The 19,851-nt window shown below is 41.7% G+C and overlaps 1 protein-coding gene across 8 annotated transcripts in view; it reads left to right on the top strand.

The window, feature by feature from the left end:
• The first annotated feature begins 12,065 nt into the window (after positions 1-12,065).
• Positions 12,066-19,851, top strand: part of wscd2 (WSC domain containing 2) — a 31,123-nt gene continuing 23,337 nt past the window's right edge. The window contains exons 1-5 of one of the 8 annotated variants that reach the window (XM_029510573.1): positions 12,066-12,185; positions 12,557-13,130; positions 13,609-13,721; positions 13,846-13,923; positions 19,029-19,133. The gene's annotated coding sequence lies outside the window, so the exon portion shown is untranslated. Of the gene's footprint in view, positions 12,303-12,556; positions 13,136-13,608; positions 13,722-13,845; positions 13,924-19,028; positions 19,134-19,851 lie in introns of all 8 variants that reach the window. The other 7 variants (XM_029510574.1, XM_029510570.1, XM_029510576.1 and 4 more) reach the window with 7 other exon arrangements.

Raw genomic sequence — 19,851 nt, 5'->3', positions numbered from 1 at the left:
AAAATGTCCTAACCAAGAGGACATTCGTGGCCTTTTTTTTTTATTTTATTTTACTAAGTGGCCTGACAACAAAAATGCCTTCTATTCCAAAGTACTGAAAATCTGACAATAGATGTTCAAAACATCTGAATACGATTTTTAAAGAATGAGGTAAACAAAGATGCACGCAATTTACACCTCATCACTGTTTAAAGGAGAAAATTGTGCCACTCCTAGCCTGGGGCCTTTTTTCAGCATCACACAAAAGCATCTGTTTCATAGAAACAAATGTTACCTGCCTCAAGTGCCTTTCATGATTTTTATATTTAGATATTATATTATATATATTATATATATTATATTATATATATATATATATATATATATATATATATATATATGTAATAGCACAACCAAAACTTTTATTTGAACTGTTAATGTTGTAATATGCACTTTTACTTTATCATTAAATGTGCTCTTAAATGTGCAAAGATTATCTAGAAATGTACCAAGTCTGCTAATTGCTCATACATGTTTTTTTTTTTTTTTTTTTTTTTTTTTTTTTTTTTTTTGTTGTTGTTGTTTTTTTTTTAATAAGCTGAGCACAGTATGAATTTGGGTTAGGGTTAACCCTAACCCTAACCCGAATTTGTGACTGGATAACACTGAGTAATGTGTAACATTTTCACATAATTGAACTGTACCTGGGAAGGAGGCCATGAGGCCAAAGTCTTAGGACCCACAAGGCAGACACTGGACTCAGGAGTGTTCAGAACCAAACCGGAATAGCAAAAATAGATAAATCTAAATCACTGCACAGGGCAGGGGCAAGAGAAAGTAACAAACAAAAAAACCACTGCAAAGCAGGGAGGAACAGAGACGAGCAATACCAAAAGGAAAAACCCGAAAACCACTGCAGAGCAGGGAAACCAGAGTCCAACAGTTCAAAGGATAACAAACCAAAAACCACTACAAGCAGGAAACAAAGCAGGGACACAGGTAACACTAAAGAGACTGGAAAAGCCAGAGTGTCAGGACAGGGCCACAACAAAGACAACACAACAATCTGGCACAGAGCAAACAATGACGGGGATATATATACACACAGCGAGGGGAGAAGACAAGGGACAGGTGCAGGGCATGAGGAAAACCAGGAGGCGATTTCACAGGAGGGAAAACACAGGTGTGCTGGAAAAAAAGAGACAAGACAGGAAGTGCTACAAAATAAAACAGGAAACGGAAGGAAACAAGGCAAAAAGAGGGATCCTAACAGTACCAGTATAACCTGAACCATACTCACAATCACACACTGCAGCAGTGAAGACTGTTATACTGAATGCAACATAGCTGTATATTTCAATGCCTAAACATATTTTCTCATGTTGTGTTTGTGTTGTGCTACAAACTTCTCACTCTCATTTTCTACTAATTATCCATTAGGGTCCAAGGTTACTGTTCATGTTTCAGTTCGGATGCTGTATGTTTTGTTTTGATGTGTGGTGTCCAACATTTTGTTAAATAAAAAGCCTTCGTTTTTAATTTGGTGGGAAATTATTTGCTTCATCCAGATCAACGCGGCAGAAAGTCACTGGGTGGCAGTATAGCAATAGGATATACAGGAGTAGCTGTGACTGAGCAATAACTGACCTTCCTCTTCTCACTTAGCAAATCTGAAACTGATTCATGTGTTGTGCCACATACGGTGGGATTCAAGACACTACACCGCTTTGCGCCAAGAGGTCTTAGACTTCTGAATCCCATCCTGGCAAAACACGTCCCAGACTTACCATGTCATCATTGTCTTATTTCTGTCTTTATTTGAATGCATAAAACACTGAACTTTGATACAGTTTGATCCATAAGTATGTGTGGATGTGTTACTCCATAAATGTTATTATTATTATAATTAAGGGTGTAATTATATGTAGTGGTATGATTTGTGTTGGCTGTGGTAAAGAAAAGCTATTTAGTAACCTATTAGACGTTAAGTCACGTAGTAAAACATGATTTCACTTAAACTGCCCGCAGCACCGTCACTCCTTATATTTTCAGAATGAATGGGCTCAGTGGGAGCTGGAGCACATCTCCTGGTCTTACTGGTTGTGTGGTCATCTCACTGAGCTGCAGAGTGCTCCTGAATGTAGTGCTGGAAGGGCTTTGAAGTTAATTACACCCTTGTCATAGAGTGCTGCAGCAGCGCCTTTGGCAGAACTATATGTTAATCAATACTCTCCTCCTGCTCTTCACATGACAGAGCGAATCATCAGCACTAAATTAACACTGGAAGCCCTGTTTGATCAATAGCCATGGAAAGTGCAGCCCAAGGGGCAGTAAATTAATGGGTATACATGGCAGAGGAGAAGCATTTGTGAGCCTGAGCGGCCATTGGAGGGGAAGATGGGTTGCTGTCTAACTCCTGCTGTGGGGTGTGAAGACATTTATCTGTGCCAGGCAGTAAGTTCAACAAGCCACTGAGCCTGATGTTGGAACTGTTTCAGATCTCGTTCTCCCTCTCTTTAGCAGGAGTAAATCGTAGAGTGGGCCAGGAAATCTAGCCGTGGTGATCTACTCTTCTCCGCACTAATAACTGTCTGAAAACGGGGCAAAAGCTGACCCTCGGCCTGAAAAGACGCTTGAAATTTCATTCCCTTGTGACCATTTAAGGTTCCTTTCAGCCTTGTAGTGTTTTTTTCTCTTTGTGTGGCATGTGAAGGGCAAAGATCCAATCTGTTCTAATTTGAATGAGCATGGGCTTATGTAAAAAATTATTACGTAAAGGAAAAAGGGACCAAGGTTGATTATATACTACCACTGGTCATGGGTGTGGTGCTGAAAATAATATGAAGAACTACAACCACTGAGATTTACCGCCTTATTTACCACTCCACTCCACAAACTGGTGACGTGACTTCATCTTTGGAGTCCATAGCTGCTGCTACATGCTTTCTCCACATTCACTGACATGACGTATCTGCTTGTGAGTCAGATAGATCTAATTTTAACACATTTCTCACACTCAACTGGTACAGAGAATTTGACGTCACTCACATGGGACTTAAACAAGTAACCTTCCCATCTCGTGTTTCAGCTGATCACTAAACAAAACATTACCACCCATGCCTGCTGCATTTACTTTTTTTTTGAAGGTCAGTTTCTCTACTGAGGCTTTGAAGAGGCAGTATGAAAAGATTCAGTGAGTGTTCATGAACGTCATAAATCATCTTTTAACATCTTTCTGTACTTTGGCAAGACTCTGCAATTAAGATAAGGAAGTGTGCTGAGTGATGAGTAAAAACTAATATTTTGCACATTTTTGATCGAAACAACTTTCAGATTAGTTATTTGGAACGGGACGGTCTGAGTTTGGTTTTTATATCAGACGGTAAATGACAGTGTTTTAAAGTCAACTGGAACATAACCATTGACTAGGGAGTTATACATTATTCACAACATTCAAGGCCCTACACTATTCAGCATTTAAGGAATGATATGATAATATGTGTCAACGAAAAAATATAGGGCTGCAGGGCTGAACACTGTATTTACTGTGTCAAGTAAAGCTTTGCGTGTAAGCCTGTGTTTAAAAAAGCTCTCTGCTTTAAGACGCTGTTGATATTTACCCAGACAGTTTCCCAGATGCTGGCAAGACACTTGGGGTTTGTTTGTTTTGTTACATTTCTGTGCTGCCCTCCTGCAATCCTCGCTAACTGCATCCCTTATTGAGTTCAATCATGGCTGGTCTTTGATATTTGCTTTTTTAACTTTCTAGGGGGGCAACTGAGTCGAATATTAGTGCAAGAGAAATTGAATCCTGCAACCGTTCTCCTGTGCCCAAACCAGCAGGGATGGCTGTAATGAGAGCAGAGGGGGGAGCAACTGAGATCTGCCTGGCAGTGAGACTTCTAATAGACCTTGGAAAGCTTCTTAGTGGCAAAGTTGGTTTCGGTGTGCAGGAGGCGAAAAAGACAGGAACCATAATGAACTAATAATCAGATAAACCAACATCATGTGTGTCAACACTGTGGACCTATATTCACGAAAGTACCATCATTCATTTTCTAATATTTACAATTTTAACTTTAGCACTGACAGCATCTGAATCAGACGCTCCAGAAGTGTAGAAAATGACGGAGACATTAAATTAGAAAACAAGTTTTACACTACAGCTGTTATATGTGCATCATGCACAAACTATAAACCTTCTGCAATCGTCAACATGGCAGGCCGTCATTTTACTTGCATGTTTTTATGTTGCAGTAACACTTCAGTTGCACTTGCAGCTCATTATAGATTTGCTGTATTTTGCTGTTTATTTGATGTGCAATATCGAGGCAGTAACCTATTGCAATTCAGTCAGTGTGGGAAACATGACAAACAAATGTGCAAAGCTTTCCATTTACATAGCAAAACACGTGAAATGCACATGACAGAAATGACAGTCTTCATATTTAATGCATACAGGATTTGTCCAGTGTGTCTGACGAAGCGTATTTGTTTATTTTACATTTCAATCCATTAAAATGTTAATGAGTATATCTTGCCAACTGTTCATATGCAGATATGAGCTTTTGAGCTTTGGATGCCACTGTGTGCCCCTGCTGCACAGTTGCCTTTGTTTAATGATGCTTTTTGGAGCTTTCTTTCTGGCTGTTTGGGTTGAGCATACATAAGAAATCAGTCCCCAGCCTCCTGCTGGTAATGAGGGCACAGCTCACGGCATTAGTTGACCTTTCTCCCAATAAGAAATGCTGTTATGCCTATTGAGAGTTAGTTTTCTTTTCAAAGAATGATGAGGACAACACATCATGTGGCTTCCTGGCAATTTATTTTCACAACAAAATGATTTCTTGCGCGTTTCAAATTTTTCACGCGAAGTAAGTAAATCAGCAAGATTTCACACAGCTGGGTGCAATTTTCTATTATATACGATATATTTTAAATGTGAACTATCTCACACGAATGTTTAGGGTTCTAACCTCAAAAGGGTAAAACCCTATTGCTTTTGCTCAACTTTATATTTTATTGTAAGTATGTTTTGTGTTTTAAATATGATATCTTGTTATGTCTGGCCTCCATTAAGCGGGCAGGGAATTGAATTGGTACCAAGGTTCATGAAGCTTTTGCGTGCCTTTCTCCATTTGCAACCCCATCAGCTTGAGGTTGGGGTTGTGTTCACTTTATCCAATTTAAAAAGATTAATCTATTTTACTTGTTTCTCATTTTTGTTGTGATTTATTTTACCTGAAACTACACTGGAAAATCACTTGTGCAGTCTGGTTTTCATAAATATGCCTCCACTGAATGACTAAGGTTAGTACGAGTGGTCCTCATCGTCATGATTGCACTGTAAAAAAAGAGACCGTATCTTGTGTTGAATTCTGAAAATCCCTGAGTCTTGATATGAGCATTACTGTCATCTGCTGCTCAGGATCTCTGCTGATATTCATACAACACACAGCTTGCGAATTACGCTGATGGCTGATTTGTGTGGTCTTTTGCAAGTTGCTAGCTCCATACATGTTCCCCAGTCTCACCCAGAGACTGTTTGGAGAGACCACTAGGTAAACCACTGTTGATGATAATGTTGGCTATGTAGCAATACTGCAACTTACAGGTAGCTCCTTTCTGAGCATCAACATCAATACTAACCCAGTGTTGACCGTGCACCGATGGTGGATACATTCAATCCAAGTAGGCACATCTGAGTAGGTGTCTGAAAAGGTCGAGGAGGTGCCACCCATAAACTGTATCGAACAAGTGTTGCTGTTGATTCTTATTGATCCCTGTTGTTTTTTGCTGGTGTTAGAGCACTGTAGTAGAAAAAAAAAAACAAAAACACTGAAGTTAATTTTGCTTTCTTTGTGAGGCCTTTTTGAGGTCATCTGAACTTATTTCTGGTGACGTTGGCAGGAAAAGACAGATGTGACTGAGACGAATTGCACCACGAAATGGGTCAACTCTCCTGGGTTTGCACAGAACGGAAGATGACGACGGCACTGAACTGCCGTTTGACAGTTCACACAAAATCTGGAGTTTTTCTTTCAACGTTAATAAACAAGTGACATGAACAGAAACTGGCGTAGATGTGCTCAAAACAGAACACACTGACTTCTATCCGATTTTCAGTGATAGGTAAATAAAAGTCTGGTGTTCGGTGCCTGGCTTAACATTCTGACACCCCACAATTTTCAAAAGAGACACAAACTCCAGTTTTCTTACACTGAGTTTTTGTTAAATGCCATTACAAAACAGGTAAATGCTTCAATGAACACAGAAAGAAAATCCTCCTCTATAAAGTAGGTTAACACACTCCAGGTCTGGGAATGGCAAACATGTTAAAGGCAACAAATTGGTTTTGGATCAGGAAGCATCGCTGCAGTTAGACTTCACAATATATGAAGTAATTAAAATTTTTTTTTTAGCCTCATTATTTTTCCCCAGTAAGGGACGATATTGTAGCAGTGCTTTGTAATCACTTTAATCCAAGTGGATTTGGCATTGTTACTCATGTTTATTCAGCAAGATGGTTATTTTTTTCTTTTTTAGTTACTATCCTCCAAGGAAATGTGGAGAGTAGTTTAATATTGGATTTTGTCTGGTTCCGACAAAAAGGCTCGGATTGAATTGCTGAAGGTGTGGGAATTTAAACAACTTCAACCCACAAACTCACTCACATACACACAATCTCTACAACTCCTCTCTGTTTTTGATTGTCACTCATTAACCACACTGCAATTATTAACAATGGAGGAGTCAGTACAGACGCAAAAAAAAAAAAAAAAGAAGAGGAGCTTTTAGACAGTTTGGCAGATATGAATTGGTTGCAACAAAGCCTCGTGAAGGAACGTTTCATATCTGAGTATCTGCAGTTGTTTCCCTTTTCATGCTCTTCCACTTTAGATGGAATAAAGAAACTGTATATTTTTCTGGCTAGTGAAAGTAGCTTAGAATGGATGGCTGTTGTTCTTAGCACCTGTATATCCTGCCCTCAACAGAGTACAGGAATAAGCCTTCAGACGTCTGTAATGAACATCAATGTTTATACAACGAAAGTATGTGTTCTTCTCTGGAGAGTGAGTAGATCTAATCTGAAGAACTGTGCGTGACACTAACACAGCCAGGGAAACGAAAACTACTGACCAAAACATCCCAAACTGTGCCATGTGTGTCTAATGAGATACGACAGAAAGCAGAGTCGAAGGGATCAAATGAAAATCAGTGGGGGTCATAATTTTGTCACGGTGACTGAAAGATGTAGGTCTCCAGTAATACAAATCTTGGCTGCAGCAATGACATTGAAACACTTCCTGAATAGTAATTACTGACTCCAGTTTCACTGCCTCTGTCCTCTAGCACATTTGTGTGTGTGTGTGTGTGTAAAATGTACAGTGAAAGCTGCTGATTGCCACAGACTGCTGCAGCTCAGGATTTAAGATGAATACTTATGATAATCTCATTATTAATTGAAATTTCTTATTAGTGCACTGTGCCTTCTAAATAATGCAGGATCTATTTTTTGGTAGATTTCAGAGTGACTGTTGAATGATTAATAATACTGAAGTAGCTGCCCTCACAAGTAACCTTGTGAGGGCAGCTACTTCAGTTAACCACCATGCTCCACCTGCTCCTTCCTCTTAGCCACAGCAATGCTTTCTATTTCACCCGTGTTTCCTGCATTCACTGTGTCTGATTACATTTCATCACTTATCATCATGCTACAACCTGATATGTCATGCTGCTGTCATGAGCTTTCTGAAAGAGCCCAATCAGGCTCTGCAGTCCTGCAGAGGCATATTTATCAGAGGGGATAGTGGATAGCCGGACATAGTCATCATCACATGGGCGTAATTAAGATAAAATCTTAATGTAACTCACAAACTAAAAAAAAAAAAAAAATGCTGTTGGAGTCATTGAAGCCAGGGAAGGATTATGAGCCAAGCCTTGGCCCACACAGCCTCTCTGAAGAGCACAGTTTGTCAGAAAATAAATCAGTGTCACAGTCTATCACGGACAGTTGATGTACAATTTCCAGTCAGTCACAGCAGTTTATCCAGACTGTCACTGTCACCAAACACACTGTGGAGCAACAGTGATGCAGCAGTGCAGATAGTTCTCAACATATCAAGTATTTACTGACTTAACCCCTGTGTAAGTCTTTGTGGGTGCATCTGTGGGTGCAAAGCGACATACTGGGAACAGGAAGTCATATCAGGTGTATGTGTGAAACCTGCAAGCCACCTCTTGGCTGAGTTGCTCAAACTTGAGACAGCAAAAAAAAAAAAGGGGGGGGCGTTTATCGAGATATAAAAGAGATAGCAGCTGCAAAACAACACTCGTGTGGTTGACAAAATTCAATCTCTGGTTAAAACTGTGCTCTGTGTTAAATCTTGTGGCAACACCATGTTGAGAAAAACTGAAATACCAACACTTGTCCTTTGACTATGTATATGTACGAATAAAATAAAAATATTACTCCCAATATGAAGCTCTAAAAAGTACTTATGTAATTGCAACTGTTGCCAAAAGGCTGCCTACAGAGTGGGACGCAAGTGTTTATTGGTTTAAAGGTCAAACAGAGTGCACTTATTGATTGTGTTGTTCCAGTGCAAAATCAATGAGAACTCTTCCAGAAAGGAGTCCCAGTTCCTCCTCATCTTGAAATTGCAGCTGAAGTGTAAAAACATGCATATGAAAATGTAAAGACGCTTTAATGCATCAGATGATGAGGAGGGGTGGGGGTTCCCTGGTCATCATACTGAGCTTCCCTGATTGGTCCCCATTGATCTCTGCTGGCCGGCTCTTAATATATCTCTGTGTAGATCGATAAACATGACATGTGATTATTTACCGCATGGCATAGAAGACACACACAATCAGCAGTACCCACTGGAAAATGACGAAAGGGCAACAGTCTTAGCTCTGCTGTACTGGACAAAAAGCATTATTTATAAAAAATTCACTTTACAGAGATGGCAGCGCTTTGCTTTGTAAAAATATTTATGAATGGAGGCATATGTGGAGTGTGTAGAGCTGATTAATCAATCAGGTGAAAGAACATTATCACAATCTGCAGCTATTGCTTCATTTAGCACTTTTATACAGATGACACCATCATCTACTGCTGTTCATCATCTGTTGTAGTGCCCTTTAAATGTTTGCAGTCAGCTTTCAACGTTGCTCCAGTCCTGCTTGGAGAAACTAAAACTGGTCTAAACAGATAAAACCAAACACACGTCATTATATATCACAAATAAATTGCTTGTGAATCTATCAACAATTCAAAACCTCCAAATTTAGGCTAAATGAATTAATCACCAGCTACAAGTGCTTGCTTTCTAATCAGGAGCTCTCTTTTGAAGCTCAAGGCGGAGTCATGTTTCACTTTTAGAGCTGGATTGCCCTAATATGTTGTTCATGGGTGTTTCAAACAGTCATTCACTGGATGCTGTGCATCATTGAGCTTTCACATTCATTACTGGTTGTAAATGTCTCACTTATCATTGTGCCCCGTCATGTTTTATCTGTGCTGTCATGTTTTGTCAGTCTGTTTTTAAAGCACCAAGTTGAAGAGCATGGGTAATGCTATTATATTCAACATAACGACAAGGACGCTTTCTATTTTTACTTGTATCTCTGAAGTAGATTTTGATCTGAACATAAAGGTTTGAAAAGAATTGATAATGTCTATGTTAGTTTGTATTCATGTTCGTCAGAGTGCTTTGACTTTGTGGTGGTTGATTTATTTATTTATTTATTTTTATACCGAGCGATTTACTAGAAATCTAGTATTTTGAAGCTTTTGTTCGGTTAGACATTTCTTTAAAAGCATTTTTGGTTCATTTTATTCACTAAACAAATAACTGTTGTTTTTTATTGATCAGAGAACAGGGTTTAGATGTGAGAAATAACTGCCTCTTCTTAGCTCACACTTCTTTTGTACAGTTATGTGACATTCAGACACCATCCACAGAGAACATTTTGCTAACGTCAACATAACATTTAGGATAATGAGCTAGAGTTACAGCTTTTTGTTCCCAGTTTGCCGGAGGTGACACGAACATTCCCAAGTAGATTTTACCGTTCTGATCTCATGTGACAGTTAATAAAGGCTTAGCACATAAACACAGCCACAAAGGTTCTGTGACAAAAGTGTTTTTGAAAGCTTTGGCTGTTTTGATTTTTGTTATGTGAGAGTTTCCCATAACAAGCCTGAAATTGAATACTAGTGAGTGACGAGGAGGCACATGTTGACTTCTGACATCAGTGTGCATGCGAAGTGACACTGAAAGCCAAGGTAAGGGGAATATTTTTCGTTCTCTCCGCAGCACGCCAGGGGTGAAACATCTTTCTTTTTCACCCCTGTCACATTGAAAAGACGTGACAAATGAGCAACGACCCTATTTCTCATAAAACCTGTGTTAAAGCTCCTCCCATTCGTCGGCTCCAGATTTCTCATGGGGCTCTGTTTACAGGACAGGACACAGATTGGTCTCTTGGGTGATACCTTCCTTTGAAAGCAAACAGGTGATGTGAGCGATTTTGTATAAATTATCTTAGATGAACCCCTTTGAAATCTGGTATTGTGTCAGAATATAGTAGTCCAGTGAAACAGCATAGTTTCATGTGTGTAGCGGAGCTATTTGTTCGATGACGCTTACAGTTTGACATCAAAAGATTGATTTAACTGGTTGCAATCTGATAATGGAGGAGCATTCTTTTCCCTCCTCTTTGTGTTACTGCCGGCACATCCATGTGAAAGATTTTACATAATGAAACTATTGTTTCTCAACTATTTACTTCTGTCTTCTGCTTCTGAGGAGGAAATACACCATTGTTGGTCACGCACAAGAGAGCCAACAGTGTGCACTCAAATTTTACAGTGACGTCAACTGCTAATATGTTTTGCATCACCCATGGTACAGTTTATCTAAGCAAACCCCACAATCAAGTTGCCTTCCTCCAACATGAGCCTGGGAGTTTTAGGATTTTGCTGTTTGGCCTCTGTCCCATGCTGTCTGCCTGATTCAGCATTAGCAATATCACAGAAGCACACTGGTGATGTCGAGAGCGCCCCTCGAAGTTGGAGTTTGTCAGTGAGTCACCATGTAGGGGAGAGTAATTGTAGGCGACAGCGCTGCAGGGGACAGCGCGGACAGCAAATAACCCATGAATTGATGATGCTAAAAAATGCAGTCATCTCTGGTGCGTCAGCACACCATCGCTTAAGTACAGCGCGTAACTGACTAACCAGCTGAGTGGCATATACAAGAGACTAAGTAGTTAGGACTCTCCTCTCAGATGAGACAAACCCACAATGCTAATTTCTTTGTTTAACTGCCTCCCATATTTCAGAAACACACCAGTCAAGGAGCTTGGAGACCCCAAACTCCCATCATGCTGTATGTCTGTGCTGTTATTTGCACCCTTCTTGCATGCGAATGTCTATTTGTGCTCATGCCCAGTAAAGATCTGTGTAATGCCATTGCTCTAAGCCATTGATTTCACAGCCGTGACTGTCAGGTACAGAACGATAAAACTGATTGAAGAGCACGGTTCACACACACACAAGGAGATTTGCAGTTAAACAGAATGGATGATCACACCAATGCGATGCTCGAGACCCTGCATGCAGCAGTTAAACACACCGCAGCTGAACATCTGGATGTGGGTTTTGAGAGCAGTGAAGCAGAAACAGACGGCAGGATTAAAAACAGGATGCAGAGCACACTGAACACAAAACGCTCGGCGTTAATCAAAACGTGACAGCAGAATGGTGGATTTATATGTTTGATATGTTTGGCTCACAGAGACAGTGACTTTCTGTCTGTGTCCTCGCGCTGTTTTCTCACAGCTCTTGTTTTCATCCAGCAAACTAAGGTTTTGCCATAAAATGCCTCAGATGTATTGTTAAAGCCCATGTAAAACTCAACCTGCAGACTCTGGGTTATATAAATGATAAGATGGTGAAAATAACTTCCTGTTTTTGTTATCTAGTTTTGTGATCAATGACAAGGCTGGACGGCAAATGCAAAACACCAATAACAAAGAGCGGAGTGGAGCTTATGCAAAACACAAAAGTAGCAGCACAAAAAGCACTGGGTATGATTCTGGGTGTGGAGGAAAACAGGGGGCAGAGGTGGGAGAGCTGACTGGAGACAGCAGAGGACGGAAGCTGGAGCGGGAGTCGAACCAGGCAGGCCAAGAAGGTGAGTGTGGTGGACTGGCCGCACAAACACACACAGGTAAGTGCAACGGTGAGCTGCTGAGAGGCCAAGCTGAAGGCGACGGGAGGAGAGCTGACTTGATGTCTGGATCAACTGCAGGTGACACAGCTGAGAGGGGGTCCCCTCCTGGGGGGGGGGGGGGGGGGGGGCAGAGAACACAAAAAGGGAAGTGGACAAGGTTTGTTTTGTGTGACGATAGTGTGTAAGGAGCCAACTTTTGTAAGAGTACAATAAAATAAAATATACATACAAATACAACTCTTGTGACATTTGTATTGTTAGCAGTTTTGTCTGTTTGTATCACTATCTCTGCACTGATGGTAAACAGGTGTGTCTTCAACTTCCCATTTCAGACCAGCAGTGTGTCTGTCTGCTTCACACAGCTGCTTGGATTGTGGATTTGGTCCGGACCGGGTCCCCGGTGCTGTGTCTCTTTAAGTACAGCAGGCAGTGCTGTTGGTCCGTGCGGGAGCGCAGAGCTCACGGTGCGGCGGAGGGAGGCGGGGAGAGGCGGCTCTCTGCGGCGTCAGACGGGCTTCCTCCACCGGCGGACAGGCGACGGAACACACAGGTCGACCCACCGTCCGCGTCGCAGCCCCCGCCTCGGACTGAGCAGAAGACAGGAGCGAGTGAAAGTCAAAGGGGGCTGCTGGGGGCGGGGGGGCTGCGGGTATAAACGGGCCAGCCCGCTGGGCCGGTATCGGCACTCTGACGCCGAAGCTGAAGGACTCTCATTGGAGCCGAGCCAGCCGATGGGACCGATGGAGTGTCGGACGAGGGCGCAGTGAGAGGGGCTTCCCGCGGGGGGGACACGGCCGCTCGGGTCGGGCTCAAACAGCATGCCTGCTCCGGAGAGATGAGTTGCGTCCTGGGAACAGCTGGAGCCGCACAGCGCCTGCTTCAGCCCGATCTGCACCCATGGGTGAGGTAAGGTGAAGACTTCCCGCATGTTTCCTCAGATTTGATCACAAACCAGAAGTGAACGTGTCCGGATGAGGACAGAGGATGCTCGTCTTTGCGTTGGTGTTGCAGAAGTCACGGTGAATCACAGTGAAGCTCCACTGACATGGACATCAGAGAAGTAGCCCAAAACCTCACAAAGCACTTTTCTTGGCTTCGTTTGATGGATTTATTTGTCGGTTTCAAAGACTGCTCTTTTTTTGTTGTTGTTGTTTATTTGTTTTTTTTTTTTGGGGAGAACGAATAAAGAAGCTGCCTCTTATTAGATGAGAGGCAGTACTGAAGCTGCTGTTGTCCGTTTAAAGGCCATATGTTTGGATTAGACTGAGCCTCAGGTGATTTAAAAAAAAAAAAAAAAAAAAGCTGAGGGAAGTCGAGGTAGAGCTCTAAGTCTGTTTCTAATTGAATATATAGCTGGCTAATCCATTTGATTTGTTCCTTGCAGTATTTTTCTGAGGGACTGTGAGCCGTACTGCCCTGTGTGCTGCTTTGTGACAGATGTATGGTGGCCCTGCTCTCTGCTCAGTGCACAGTAAAGATGCATTACTCTGTAACCAGGTAGAACAGACTGAGCACGTTTTCCCCAAAGTGTGAAGTTGCTGGACTTTCATTAGAGCCTGCGTGATTATTTTTTAACCAGAACTGTAACCGGCACCTCACCTGCTCATGTATTTTGTTTTAGGAAACTCATTCAAGCGTGAGCCTGTTTGTTTCTGAAGCTTTTAGACCAACCGGTGCTCTTTGGTTATTCCATATTCAGGTAATCATCCCGTTCATAAAAGGGTTTCTGGCTTTACACACTTTAATATAATTGTGAAAACCCATTTATCTCTGTCTTGAACTGTGGCTGAGATGAAATAAGACACTTATTGTTTCTCCAAGAAATTACGAAGGTCACGTTTTTCCTATTTTTCAAACATTTTATAAGGGGCACATTAATCAATAACTGCAGTGATTGTTATCTGCAGCTCTACAAGTGCTTTACTCACAATAATGAGTAGAGATTTTAATGAAATTATGTAAATTCAGCTTCCTCCATGCCCCGCTTTCTGATGGCCTATAGATCACTGTATTGAACTGCTCAGTGTGAAGTCTTGAAGTAGGACATAAGAAAAAGAGCATAATGGTTGTTAAGATTGATCCCTGTGCTGTTAAAATCAATTGATGAAGAGCAGTAATTGCTCATGCTGGTGCTGGTACAGCACTCGGTATGACAGTAAATAAAAGGCAAAGAGCATGACAGATCCTTTGTTATGGCAGCAGGGACATGGCACTCAGTTCATAGTTCCCGAATCTAGATCAAGCTGAACTGATCAATACCATTAACATCGCTGTAATATAAAGACCAAAGGTGCCCCACATTCCTATTCTTCGTGAAACCTCTGGTGATGTGAGTTTCAATCAGATTATGATGCAGGGCAAGTATGTGTGGACACTAATTGAAAATTGAAATGGTACAGATTTTATTGTTGCTAACTGTGGCTGTGTTGCCGTGAGCTCAGGCAGTAGTGGCCAGATGTCCGAGAAATTCACCCGAGAAGGAGGGAGCGCTGTTCCCACTGCTGCTGTTGATTCAGTGAATAATCACAGTCAGTGTCTCAGCATTTTACGTCAGGCGGAAGCCCCTCTGGTATTTAAGCGTAGCATCTGCCTCAATGATTGCACCGTGAAGATGGGACTCTGAACGAAGACAAACATGAATGTTTGTGTTTTTGATGTTAAATTTCAGAGGTCTTTTCATATGCGAGACTCACTGTGGATGCAGAGGATAACTTGAAAGTGGCTCAGATATGATGTCCTTTGTGTAACGGCAGGATGGCCAGCAGTAGAGTGAGAAGGCTTTGAATTCCTCGAGGGCTTATCTCTGCACCCTCTTGACGACTTCTCGGGGACATGGCGTGGATCGTGCCCATTAGCCGTGGGCTTTGAAGATCGCGCCAGGAACTGCGAGGAGTTAAAATTTCCATGCTTCTCCAAGCCATTAGTGTGAAATGACAGTGGTACAGTATGAGCTGTGCAGGGACTGGATGTTGTACTTTTCCTTGTATCGCCGTCAAGAGAGGATGTCAAGGTCCTTATTAGAGCTGTTACAAAAATAGCTCGGCATTAAATGCTCTGCTGCATTTGCCAATGATCTGCTGAAAGTTTCAGATTGTTTATTGAATCTGACATTCAAAAGAAAGAATTGTGGTTTCACGCTCAGTGGCATCAAGTTTTCATTGTATTGATGGGCATTCAAAACACAAAGAATAGGACTGAGATTGTCGCATTTTACAATCATTTGTTTTCCTTTTACTTAAAAGAAAAGCAGATTTTCTATAACGCTGTGTTACAGTTACGCAGATCCAAGGAGTGGGTCTCCCTCGCTGCATCCATGTCTCCGCCAGATTTTCAGCTTATAAGAGGATTATTCTTGTCTTCTGTAAGACGAATCCAGATAATCGAGGCCTAGACAGGTGGTAAGATAATACAGGGCGGCACACATCAGACAAAGCTGGGAAAACCCCAAACCTAAACTTAGATCCAAGACTTTGGCTTTATTTGATCTGTTATTTGTGTATACAGGTTTATACAAAATCTAGTTAATGCACTGCATAGAACAAATGCAGTTAATTTTACTTATTGTCCAGTATGTGTCGTATGTAAGGGAAAACATTTCAGCCTTCTTATATTTAGTCTTGTAGCAAGGACAGAAGACTAAAACGTCAGTTGTATTCATGAGCTCAGAAGTATCTGTGTAGGTCCAAAAATACAGAGACAGTCCTTTAGTCAGATAGGCTCCCTGCCGGGGACATGCAGGTAGTTTAATCTGCCCAAAATCATGCATCATTTGTGTCATTTTATATATCCATAAGTATCCATAATGTACAAGGTGCTTGTACATTATTATTATAGTGCAACAAAATTTCTGTTGCTATTTAATATGTCAAATCAGCATTTCCCAAACTTCATGAGAAAGATATATTGTGTCTTGTTTTACCGTCCTATTAGTCAAACAGGATTTTTATTTATCTAATAGAATATCTAACATCTAATTTACCAGCTCTATTACCCTCCTTGTGAGGCTTTCCTTTCATACGTGTATCATCACATCATTTAGCTGGAGGTCAGACAGGGTCCCATTTGTGACATCTACTCTGGCTCCCATCAGTCTGACCCGATCTCCTCTGAACTGTCAGACTGACTGTGTGAATGTCCAACACTATCTGCTCAGCAGGGGTGTGTGTGTGTGTGTGTGTGTGTGTGTGTGTGTGTGAGACAATGTGAAAACGATTTTGGAAACGAATAAAGATTAGGACTAGCAGAAGATAAGGTGGAAACACTATAAAAGCCAATTCTGCCGCAGTCGACGGCTGACCTTGAGTTGCCAAGATTATCACATCGTCATTGTAATTGCTCACCTGGAGTAGCGGACCCCCTTACCCTCTCTTCAGCCCGGGCCCTGCTCCACAAAAAGGTGTTTGTTGTTACTGTTTTCTGTACCTGCTGCACCAACAGAGTTTCAACCTGGCAACAGCTGAACCTTTACATAAAAGAGATACAGTTTTTGCCGACTGGTGGACAAAATGGTCTGAGTGCTGCCTATGTGCAACTCTGAAAGTCTGAAAAGAACTTACCTTTGGTTAATGCTCCTGAGCCTCAACTGAAGCGCCATTTATAGCCCTAAATGAGTCCCTCCATTCATGGTGTTTATACTGTAAACAGTCAAAGGGGAAATGAAGCTCTTTTGGTTTGATAAAATAGAGATATGAGCCATATTGGAAAGTCTCGAGCATGTTAGTTATTATAAACTAACGAATCTAGACGGCAGAGTTAAGAATTAGACACACATTTTCTTCCCACGCCATTTCAGGAGATTTTGATAAATCTAGTCCTAACAATACAGCAATGCAACAGGAGACCCAGTGTGATAACGAATCAGAGGGAGTGGAGCCCCCTCTGGGGCGTCAGGCCCGGTGCTGTCAGTGTCAGCAGCAGCTTCAGAGCTCCTCTCAGTGTGCCAGGCCCTAATTGGCCTGTCACACTTGCAAGAGTAAAGTTTCTGTGAAATTAAGTCCTTGGCTAAATCAAGATGTACATCCCTCTGTTCCTCTCCGAACCACACATGTACCACTGCGATTATCATGGAATAGCAGGATGCTCAAGCTTTTAAATAGATAAACCCCTTTGATTTTTTTTCACTCTGGGAATATGTCATTAAAGAGTAAATAGGGGAGATTCTTTAGATAGTTTGGTGCTTAGGGTTGCTGCTGGGATTTCATGTGAAGGATGTGCAACAGCATCCGGGCCTCGTCTATTTATACACGCCTAAAGTAAGGGCTTATTATTCTGATGCTCAGCCTTACATGTTGTTCCATTAATTTCCAGCAGCAAGCAGGATGAGAGCCTTAGTCTATCCCCTTATCAGCTACTTTTCTGAATCTGGCAGAAAGCATAACACACACATGAGCTCCTCTGCAGAGCTAATATCCTCCATCTGGCAGTGAGGCGGCCAAGGTTGGCTGTAATGTTGGGAATTATTTCATGCGGTAAATGAAGCACACCTGGTCAGACACGAGCCAGTTGCCACACCGTGTCAGACCCGGTCACCTCCGCCCCATCCCTTGACTGTGCCGAAGTCTTTCCCAGGTTGCTTAGGGGCAGCATGACTCAGCTCGCTCCCACTCGGTTTGAGCTCACACACACCGCTTCACTGACTCCCTGGTTCAGCCCTCTTCTCTGTCAACCACGGCAACTTAAACACGGTCTTGCTGCACTGTTAGATTGAGGCCAACACACAGGCTGCATTATTTTCAGTGTAGTGGCTCCAAAGATAGATATATATCTCTATCTATCTATCTATCTATATATCTATATCTATATCTATATATAGATATCTATATAGATATAGATATAGATATAGTCATTATTTTGCTGTCATACTATAGCAGCAGTTTAAGCCATTCATCAAGCTCGCATTTGTACTTTGGCTTTTGCTTTGACCATTTATTACAACCTTTAGTTGCTCATCTGGACTTCTCTGCTGGTTTAAACACACAACTGCTTTTGGCGTGTTTTGTATATGAGGATACATCCTTAACTCTGCTTTTAAATAAGATACAGGTCGTTCCACACCCCGCTGGTTGGACCCGCTCCACTGGTGTTCGATTTCAATTTACTAGAGTCACTGTGTGCTCAACTCTGTTTCCGCATTCACGGTGTTTTCTATTTGCCATTACAGCTGTTTATCCATGCATGCAGTCTAGTTTCGTCTGGTGATGTTTTTAGATATAGGCCTCTGAGAATTCTGCCTCCACCCAACTGTAAGTGATGTGTTGGGGATTGTGTCTGTGCTGCTCATAGTGAGAAAAATGACTGAACTGGCAAAATTCAGTGGTAACATGTCTTTCCAAAAACAATGTCCTAGTTACTCAGGTAAAATCCACAGACCTCACTCTGAACATATTTTCCTCAGTCTCTTTCAAGTGAACAAAGAGTCCCTTCAGGTTTCGCAGGCAGGAACTCAAAACCAGGGCTAATAAAATTAAAAGTATCTACATGGCAAGAAGCCATTAGAGGAAAGGAGAGAGGAAAGTGGTGTTGTTCTTTGTTTTTTTTTTTTTTTTGAGAAATAAATGAAGTCAGTGCTGACGTATTCTTTCAAGAAAATAGTTGAGAATGTTGCTGTCACTTTCCTGTTATTTCTGAGATTTTTGCATCTGTATCACACACACACACACACACACACACACACACACACACACACACACACACACACGCACGTAGCCTTCATTTTTGTTTTACTTTGCTTCAGAGATGTTATTCCGTGTTGCATCAGAACAACAGTGAAACACGTTATATGTGCTCATATTTTATTCATCTTAGGAGCGGCTGCGGCACCGAGGCTCACTCCTTCCTGGGCGCCCAAAGCAGGCAGCTGTCAGAAATTCTGAATCCCGAGATACTTTGCCTACTTCTACACATGCATAAGTAGGCGCACGCACACACACACACACACACACATGCATCAGTGCAGAAAATTACATCACTCCCCTGTGTGTACATGTACAAGTAACCTTTCCATAATTGCAGAAGTGACCCTTTCCCAATTTCCTTCTCAGTTTCATATTGTGTGAATACTGTAAACTGTAACACTTAAATAATGATATCAGAGTAGAAATTATTAAAAGAAAATCAGGTATTCTATCAACTTCCAAAATGCGCATAACAAGCGTTAACAGTTAGGATTAGGGTTAGCTGAACAGGTTTAAAATGTTTGGGTTTTTGTTTTTTTTTTGTCAACGGTGGTATTTGGCCATTCCATCGAGAGCTGATGGGACCAACAGTGAGGACAAAACAACAACAGCGTTTGAGGGAAAAAATAGGATGTATGAGCAACAAAGCCTGCAATGATGTTCACATTTAATTGGAAGGGATATGCTGACAGCAGGCCTCTGGTGCTGCTCAACCTTTGCAGGCAGATTTGTGCGATGCTCAGGCAGCCCATGGTTCACTACACATTTTGTAAGGCATGCCTACAGAGCACCCATCTACATACACAATTCATGTTACTCAAACAAATGCATCCACACCACTGCACCCTCCCACCGCCCTGCATGATCGTGCACACTGAGCAGCTCATCAAAAACAGTTAGACAGCATGTACATAAGAACACTATGAGACCGTTCTTGTGTGCGCACTTTTCAT

The sequence above is a fragment of the Echeneis naucrates genome, chromosome 9, assembly GCF_900963305.1.
Source record: "Echeneis naucrates chromosome 9, fEcheNa1.1, whole genome shotgun sequence".
Lineage (NCBI taxonomy): Eukaryota > Metazoa > Chordata > Actinopteri > Carangiformes > Echeneidae > Echeneis > Echeneis naucrates.
Note: the sequence above shows the minus strand (reverse complement) of the source record. Positions and strands in the feature narration are given on the sequence as shown.